This window comes from Diceros bicornis, chromosome X (assembly GCF_020826845.1).
Source record: "Diceros bicornis minor isolate mBicDic1 chromosome X, mDicBic1.mat.cur, whole genome shotgun sequence".
Taxonomy (NCBI): domain Eukaryota; kingdom Metazoa; phylum Chordata; class Mammalia; order Perissodactyla; family Rhinocerotidae; genus Diceros; species Diceros bicornis.
Window position 1 is genome coordinate 89,432,673 of NC_080781.1, and position 9,147 is coordinate 89,441,819.

Here is a 9,147-nt window from a genome sequence, read left to right on the forward strand (position 1 = left end):
TTCTTGTCATTTGTTGAGAATACAAAAGATTCAAAGTAAAAGTCCAGGGATCACAGTGGATCAGAATCTGTTTATGTCTGTTTACTCTCCTCCACACTCCACCCTTGCCCAAAAAAACTGGTGATCAAAAATCTCAGAATGAGTAAACTATATATATTGCCACATAGCCAAAATAGCAGGCAGAATCCCTTTTTGACTGCCAAGAAAAACTGTAATAATCCTAAAGTACCAGGTTCAAATCTATTTCGATCAATTTGAACCGCCTCCCTAATATATGCATATATTTTTCTATATGTAAATATAATCCAAAGAAAATAAGCAAGATATCTCTGATTATAAAATATAGACTCCATGTCATACATATTGGTGCTGGTAATTATTCTTGATAAAGCAGCATGTGAAGAGAAAGAGCTCTAAACTGGAAGTATAGGGGGAGAACTAACTATATTTTGATCTGGTGTATGCAAACTAATCAGAATATTGACTAATAATTTATCCCCATTGAGTTGTCATAATCTTATGTAGACAGGGCCATAAACATATAAATTATCAAAGGGAGCTCACGTCCCCAAGGATCCAATGTCTTTTTCCTAGTGCAACCATTATATTAGCCCCCTTTTGTTTGTTTCTTCTTCGTGAGGCAAAAGGATAAAATCTTATTCCCAATTCATTCACTACAAATCCTACTGGTAAAACTCTCATTTTGAGACGAGAAATAAGCATCCCTCCTGCTTTTTAATGCTGAACCAAAATAGCTTCCAAAAACTAAAATTCAGTAAATCCTATGAATATTTCTACATTTTTCCTTTAATGCAGAAATTAAAGGGTCATTTATTATAGTTCAAAATATACAAATCAAGCACATTATAACAGTGAAGTCAGAAGAAATCAAGACTCTACTCACTGAAATAAAACAGACTGAAAGATGTAGCCTCACTTTCCTGTCGGTTTGAAACAGCAAAGACTCGCTGAAAGCAAAGCTCACAGGAATACATATGCCTCTGTTTACCTCCAATTACACTCAGAGGAGCAGAAGCAGGGTCATCTCAGCTGATCTTAATTACTATGCAGCTATAAAAGGATACTTGGAAATAGCTCCAAATCCACGTAGAGTTTAAAGGAATGAATAAACAAGCGTATGCTGAAAAGAAAGGGCATAAGCAAACCCTCTTAGGCTGTCTCAGGTGGACCTATCAAGTGGCCTTCAAGGATGGGGGTCATTCCACTGTTGCTATTCTGACAGAATGGTGTAGATTGCTCTGAAAGACACAAGAGAAATGGTTGTAACCTTCATCTCAACACAACTGGATGACAGCTCTCTATAGCTGCCATGTGGAAGTCAAGTAGCAGCTGTAAATCTAGGAATATTCTGAGATGGTGAACATCCATGCCAAGGGGTATACTAGGCACCTCAATTGAGGGAGCACAAATCAAGGCTGTCATGGGCAGTTGATGTTCCTCTTTATCTCTCAGAATCACATCTGTTTGGGGATTATGCTTAAATCAGGATTACTGGGAACTTTTAAATGAATGAAACCCTCTCCAAGCAGTGTTTTTTTAACATGTATATTTCTTTGGATAATCGCTATGAAATGTCAATAGGATTTTTCAGGCAAAAAACAAGGTACAATTTATAGTTTGAGTCATGATCACACTCCAAAGCATGCCAAAGGTCACTTCAGAGTGGAGGAAAAAAGTATTTCTTTAACTCACTCATACTTTGAATAGTTACTTAAATTTCAGTTAAAGGCAGCCCTTGAGATGAACAATGGTCATTTGCACACTGTAAATAAAGTGTTCTTATCAATTTTGGATTCACAGACTTCTTTGAAAATCTGACGAAAATTATGAATCTTTTCTCTAGATAATACATAGTTTCGTATATTCATAATATTGAATGCAAATGTAAATGCTTCCTGTATTCTCTTAGGTCCATGCATCTATGTAAAGAACTGCTGCTGCCCAAGACTAAATGTGGAAATGAAACATTCAGATTTCAAGGAAAATAATTTATAATCATTGGCTTCCTTTAGCCAAACTATTCTGAGAGGGTGGATTTGGACAACGATGTGATAACTAAAGTAAAAGCACCTGCATAATTCCACAATTTAAACTATATAATTTGATAAATTCTTTGGAGAGCATATTGACTGAGTGATAAATCTTATGCAAACAAGCTGAGAATGTCCAACCATTTGCTTGATTCAAACACAACTAGAGAAGATAAACAATTATGCTGGGGTTCAGAGAATTAACGTATGTTCCCAAAGTGTATTTAACATATGTAATTATATGCAGTGAGAAACTCACTCTCTAAGAGTATTTGAATTAGGAGAGTGTACAATTAAATGTATAGTACTGGTTGTTACCTTGGAAATTTAAGCTTCAACTTAACAAAATGATTCTCTTCATCTTGTATTCCTCAGAAGACTCAGGTTTCAGGTTCCCTCAAGCACTCCAATCTGCATGATGATGATAAAAGTTTGAATTCCTGAGGTTTTAAAAATAATTAACTCCACTCAGTTTTACCAGTGGTAAAATTAAAAATTATGGCTCAACCAAGCCCTAACTTGGATAGAATATTTTACTGTGAACTATATTAGAGTACTAAGCTAGATGTTTGATTTAAACTTTCTTTTTAAATCTGTGTTTAATCTCAAGTAAAATTATGCTAAGTGCCCTCAGGAGGATCTTATTCAGAAATGCGTATAGCCCCATAGAATATGGAACAATATATTTCCTTTTTGATAGTGCCTTTGTAATAAAATTCTGTGGTCAGGTGTTCTCTACTTTCTACTTCCAAAACCTACCCACTATCCAGCTGACATAATTCTGTCTTCAGTTACTTTAAATAAATGAAACAATTCACCAAACCCAACCCTACTTTTATTTGAACCTATCCTTGATTAATACAACCCACTCAGCTATGACCTAGAAAAAGCAAACGTGATTGGTTACTTTGCTCAACTGTAGAAGAATTCCAATAGCGATGTATATCTGAAACTGATATTCTTCTACGTAACACTTATAACATTTTCAGCACCCACAGGAAGTTAATGCTGTGCATAATTCTTCCATTAAGTGATTAACTTTTCTAAAGTATGCAAAACATATAATACTAAAAGCACTGAAATGAAATGAGATTCAAACCAAAGTGCTTGTGCTTTCTTTTATTTTATTTTTTCTGAGTGTTTATGCAGAGGGTTGAGAAGTCTGTGCTAAGTGGAATGGAAGCAAGCCTTATTAGTTTCTTCTCTATTTCTAAAGAACATAGTTCAGCCCTTCTCAGCTTGAATCACTGATGCCTATGACATGCAAGCCTAATGAAAAATCCAAAATAATCAAAACCTGACAACTTGAATTGTCCTATACCCCTCACCTCTGACCATGATAATGACTGAATAAAAATTAGATGCTCATAAGCTAAAGACGTACGCTCACTATCCAGTTCTTCCACCTTTAACTATATTGACTTTTCAGCTGATACTCATTTGGATTTTGCTTTGTTTTCAGACTATAGTACTTGCTGTCCAGATGGATCACTTTACTATTAGACTCACTGATTGATTGAACTTGGTTTTGGTTTTGGTTTTAGACAACATTCTTTTGACTTTGGTGAACTTTGTTTCACAACACAGCATCACAGCTGCACAGTGGCATTAAGAGATGACCCATTGCACTGTTGGTTCTTTGGTTACCACCTAGCCCAGAAATTCCTCCCACTTGACTGAAAAACCAAAGCAATTTATAGTGGAACTTGCCTTGCTACCACAGACCTAGGCTCTTGTGTCTCTCGCATAACCACCCCACACTTTCCTTGCTTTAATCTGAATGTTTGTTTTCCCCTAAAATTTGTATGTTGAAATCTTAACCCCTAAAGGTGATGGTATTAGGAGGTGTGGCCTTTGGGAGGTGATTAGTGAATGAGATTAGCGCCCTTATGAAGTAGGCCTAAGAGAACTCCTTTGTCCTTTCCACGATGCGAGAACACAGCAAGAAGGTACTATCTATGAACCAGGAAGAGGGACTTCACTAGACACTGGATTTGTCAGCATCTTGATCTTGGACTTCCCAGCCTCCAGAACTGTGAGAAATAAATTTCTGTTATTTATAAGTCACCCAGTCTATGGTATTTTGTTATAGCAGCCCAAATGGACTGACATTCCTCTATTTTCAGACCACACAACTGGTATTCTGCCTCAATTCAACCTGCCTTGTGCTCTAATATTTTATAGGAACTAAACCTTAGTCTACTGAACCATTTGCAATGCTTTCTTAAATACACTGAGGAAGGGATATAAAGATCAACTGCACTGTCTGGCTCCCCTGTTAGTTGATGGGATCGTGCTGTAAATACACTGATTACTCATTCAAGTAATGTCTGCCTCTTGTAATCCCAATGCCACATCCCTCTCACCACGTTAGCTTCTCTTGGACACTGATGCCTGTCTTTGCCAAATCTAAGTTTGAAAAGCACCATAGGACACCGGGCCAGTCCTCTTCTGTCCTTCCCTGGACAAGCCTCTTCCCCTCCTCAGAAGCCTAGGTATTAGAAATTCTCAGCGTTTCATGTAGAAACTCATCCCAATTATGCCACAGGTGATATTTCTTCTGGTACTACCTAACTTCCTTCCATTCAGTTCCTAACATTATCCAAGCTGCGCTCAGGCTCATTGTCTCTGTTGATCTATCCTTTAATCTCTATCTCCTTCTTCCATGAACTTTCCTTGTATCCCTTTAGAAGACTGATCTTACAATTTTAATTAGACTTTCCCCAAAACACAAGAAATTAGTAAAATACCCCTGCATTTCTGACTCCCGTTATCTATAAGAATTTGTTTAGGCATCTAGAGGAAAACTATGCGATTCAAACTGTATAGACTCCCTTCAATACTTGACCAAAATATCTTACTACAATCAAATCCATTTGACAAAAATCCAAAAAATGTGGTGAGTAGTGTAAGAAAGGTATAGCTAAAAATCTCTCTTCTGAAAATCTGTATTGAAAGAAGTGATGATGGTATCTAGATTAAAAAATTGTGTTCATTTTTTCTCTATTTAAATCTGTATAAATATATTAACAAAAAAGAAATGGCTTTGATTACTTTTACCAATACTTGTACCTAACCACACATTATGATAGCTAGAAGATCTGTACATTTTTTTTTCCATCAGGGTATTAAAACACACAGATCTTGAAAATATTTCAGTAATTAATTTTCATTAGTTTTGCTGAAGGTTATGAAAAGTAGCACATAGAGTTTTAGAAAAGCATGTCATAATAAGAGACTTATCTTTCAGTCTCCCTCTCAAATACACAAGGTCAGGGCCTTAATCCACCTAGCAGATTTGTGATTCATCAATCTCTCATGAATCATCTGGTCTTCAAGTTTGCTTCTAGGTTCTACTAAAAGCCCATACTTCAATTGCACTTACTTCTACAGGACAAATGATGTTGTATTGTCCCATCCAACTTGATTCTAAAAGAGTTAAATACAACGGTGATTACAAAAAACTGCCATGATGTGATTTTCCTGATTTTCACACCCACAATACTGTTTCCTCCCCCTCCTTGTTTCCTTGATATCATTTTTGTTTTCTTTTTGCCACATGTGTTTACCCTACCGTCTCTTATATGACAATGGCAATATGAATGTCAAAGCCAAATATCTTTAATCCTGAGTTTAAAATATTATCCTCTCTTAAATTTAGGGGAAGAAGTATATAGTATTTATAATACAACATATTCTAGTTCAGCACTAGAATAAAATTAATTCAACATTAATTTATTGTCTTTATATATTTTGTTCAGTAGTGTATTTCTTTATTATTTGAAATATTTTAGAAATTGCAACTATTCTTGGAAAATTTGATGGAAGGAAGAGTGGGACAGAGAGAGATAAAAATAAAAAGTAAAGAAAGTAAGCAGGGAGAGGCAACAAGAGATTGTTACTCAGAGTGACACCATTATTCCTATTGGTTCAGTTCTCTATTTTTCCATAGCATAGAAAACAGCTTCCTTCACACCTCTCAACTCTTATATGAAGAAACCAATTCTAGGAAACGGTAGATGAGTTCCATTTCCATGGTTCATTCTGTCTTTTGATAATCTGATATACCAATTAGTACAATTTTGTGATGTGGACCAATTCACTAAGAGTTGTATTGACTGATATACCCAATTACTTATTTTATATATAGTTCCCCAAGCTGCTTTAGAGTGATCAGACATTGATGAACATAACTTATCCTATTTTCCATTGTTTTTAAAAATATTTCTCCTGCTCCTTAAATGATAAGTTGTATACTCCTTTATAATAATCCAAACATTTTGACCTCTAAACTTCCTGTCCATATATTCATCATCTGGCAAATTCTTGAGCGAACTTGGGATACCAAAACATTTTTCAGTGCCATTTTCTGTACATGGAGATAGTCAAGACTGCCTGGGTATTCTATTGATCACTTGGGGAAAATGTGTCGTGTCTATAAAACTAATGAGAAATAATTCTCACTGGGATGTAAACGGGCAGAAATAACTTATTACTAGCTGGAAATAGTTTTCTAATCCAAGATAAAAAAAAGTCTTGTTCATTCAAATAACAATGGATAAAAGTTTTTCAGTATTTGCCATTAAGAATAATTCACTTAATCTAGATAAACAGTCTATATCTTTTGCTCCACCACAGGATCTCAGGGAGACATTCAGTCAAGCTAGTGATCAACATTTTGCTCCTAATTAAAATGTACTGAACAAAAATCAAGACAGAAGATTCATTGCTCGAATCCACAACTACCAAAGGCTATATCTCTCTTTCTGGTTTCATGCGATGATACTTGTGCTATAGTGCAGCAACTTACAAGCTCGTTAGAGTTCAGACACTTAAGCCAAATTATTGTATAATTTACACTTAATAATGAAAATCTGGAACAGCATGCTAGCCTTAAATTTTTCTAATACAGAAAAAAAGAAGATTCCTAGTAAAAGAAATGTGTATAGATGAATTATCAACTTCGCATGCTGGAAATTTGTAATAACAATAGTTTCTGTTATACTGAGTAATATTTATGCTTAGTAAACATACTAACATAAGACCACTGTGTTCATAAAACTATTGATATGCTAAAAGTATTGAAAGTGTTTTCTATATAAGGTAATATTACATGCTGTCAAGGTACATAGGCCCTGTTCTTAGAAGATTGTTTGTGTGACCCTAGGAAAGTTTTTGAAACTCTCTGTGCCTTGGTTCCATCAGCTAAAAAGGGGATAGTATCTAGGGGATAGGGTAGGGGATAGTACCTACCTCGTAGGGTTATTGTGATAACTGTATAAGATAATCCATGCAAAATACTCATAAGAATGTCTGACACATAATAAATCCCAATAACTGTTTTATATATATATATATATATATATATATAATTACTATTATTGTTGTTATTACTACTATTTTATTATTGATGTGGTTCTGTTGTTAGCTAATGTGAGTTACTCTAGCCAGGATTTGGTGATTAATAAAAACAATTCTATAGATGTTCTGGATTGTAATTTTCCCAGAAATAAATACTTTTTCATTTCAATTAAAGGATATCTGAGAACTGATAAAAGTCCAGCAGTCCAAAAGAAAACACGAGGGAAAGAAAAATATGAGCAAACCAACGACAATAGATCTGGGTGGAGAGAGTTTTAGAAGAGAAGCAGGCATAGAAACAAGATTTTAAAAAGTCTAGAGATAAGCCTTCTGTCAGTTAATTCAATCATTCCAATGTAGGAAATAATAAATAGAGCCATTCATGGCTGATTCCAGGGAAAATTCGTTTTCAGCATTCCCTACTTCTCTGTTTCAATAATTTTTCTCCATACTACAATATCCCTTTTCACAGATGTCTAATAATCTCACAAGGTTGATTACTACTCTTAAGGAAAGTGAGCTGACGAATTCATTTGAGTATATTGATGGCTTAGAGTGTGAATCATCCCAGGAATATTAAATGTTAAAATAAGAATGTCAGGTGAAGAAAATGTTTAATACAAAGAATTGTCAAGGGTGGCATTCCACTTCAGGTGGGGATGCATTTTGAGTAGGGAGCTTTCCTAGTATGCTTCAGTCATATAAATTCCCTTCCACAAGAGATGTAAGACCAGGCCTTTAGCCAAGGACCCTAAGCCCTCTTTCTACTGTGTTGTTTATTCCAGGAAACATGAAGAGGTCACTTCTGCATGTTAAGTCACAATTTCCAAAATTTAAGACAAGGGAGGTATTCTGGATTCAAAGGAATAACGATTTATGTAGGTGTATTTTTAGTCTATTTTTAAATTATTAAAATAAGAATGTGAATTTATAAAGATGTAAAAACGATTCTGTCAAAGGAAATCAATAAAAATGAAACAAATAAGATATACCAATTCCAAAGCAAAAGAAGAAAGGGAAAAATGGAAATTCTATCTTTAAAAGTTTTCTGCCTCTTTATTAAAATACTCAAAATGCCCTAATTCTAACTTACCCATTCTAAGTTGCAAGACAGCCAGGAATGTGTGACTAGTCGCTAACAACCATTAAAATTAATAGGAACATTTTTATTTATACCTATGAGTAAAATTGAATGTATAGGACATTTTTTAATCAGAAAATATAAAATCTCCCAGGAATACTTGGAGTTAATAAGTATGCTTTATGGAAACAGAGTCTATGAACTGCATTCCATTCAAATCCTCTATGGGATTTACTCTTCACTGGTTGTCAGTTGTCTATTTACACTGTAAAATAAAACATATTTCTTCCAACAGCTACAACATAGCTTCCTCTTAGTCCTTCCAAACTAATAAACTGCACATTTATCAAGTACAAATTTTTTTAATAATATTCCCAATACCTTTGAAGAAGTAGCTTATAGTACAGCTAACAAATCATAAACTTTAGGGCCCTTCATTTGCCTAGGTCCTTCACACAACCTAGAAGGGAACCTAGTAACTTTGTAGTCATAATTTTGTATTATTTTTCTTAAAAAGGATCCAACCCAAATTGTATAAACTTCAAACTCTACAAATCCTGGATTTCTTCCTGTCTTAGAGTGAATTATTGTTTATTAGATGCCATGCTTAACACCGTGAGAATTAGTGAATGCATGAAAAAGGTGCTAAAGAGA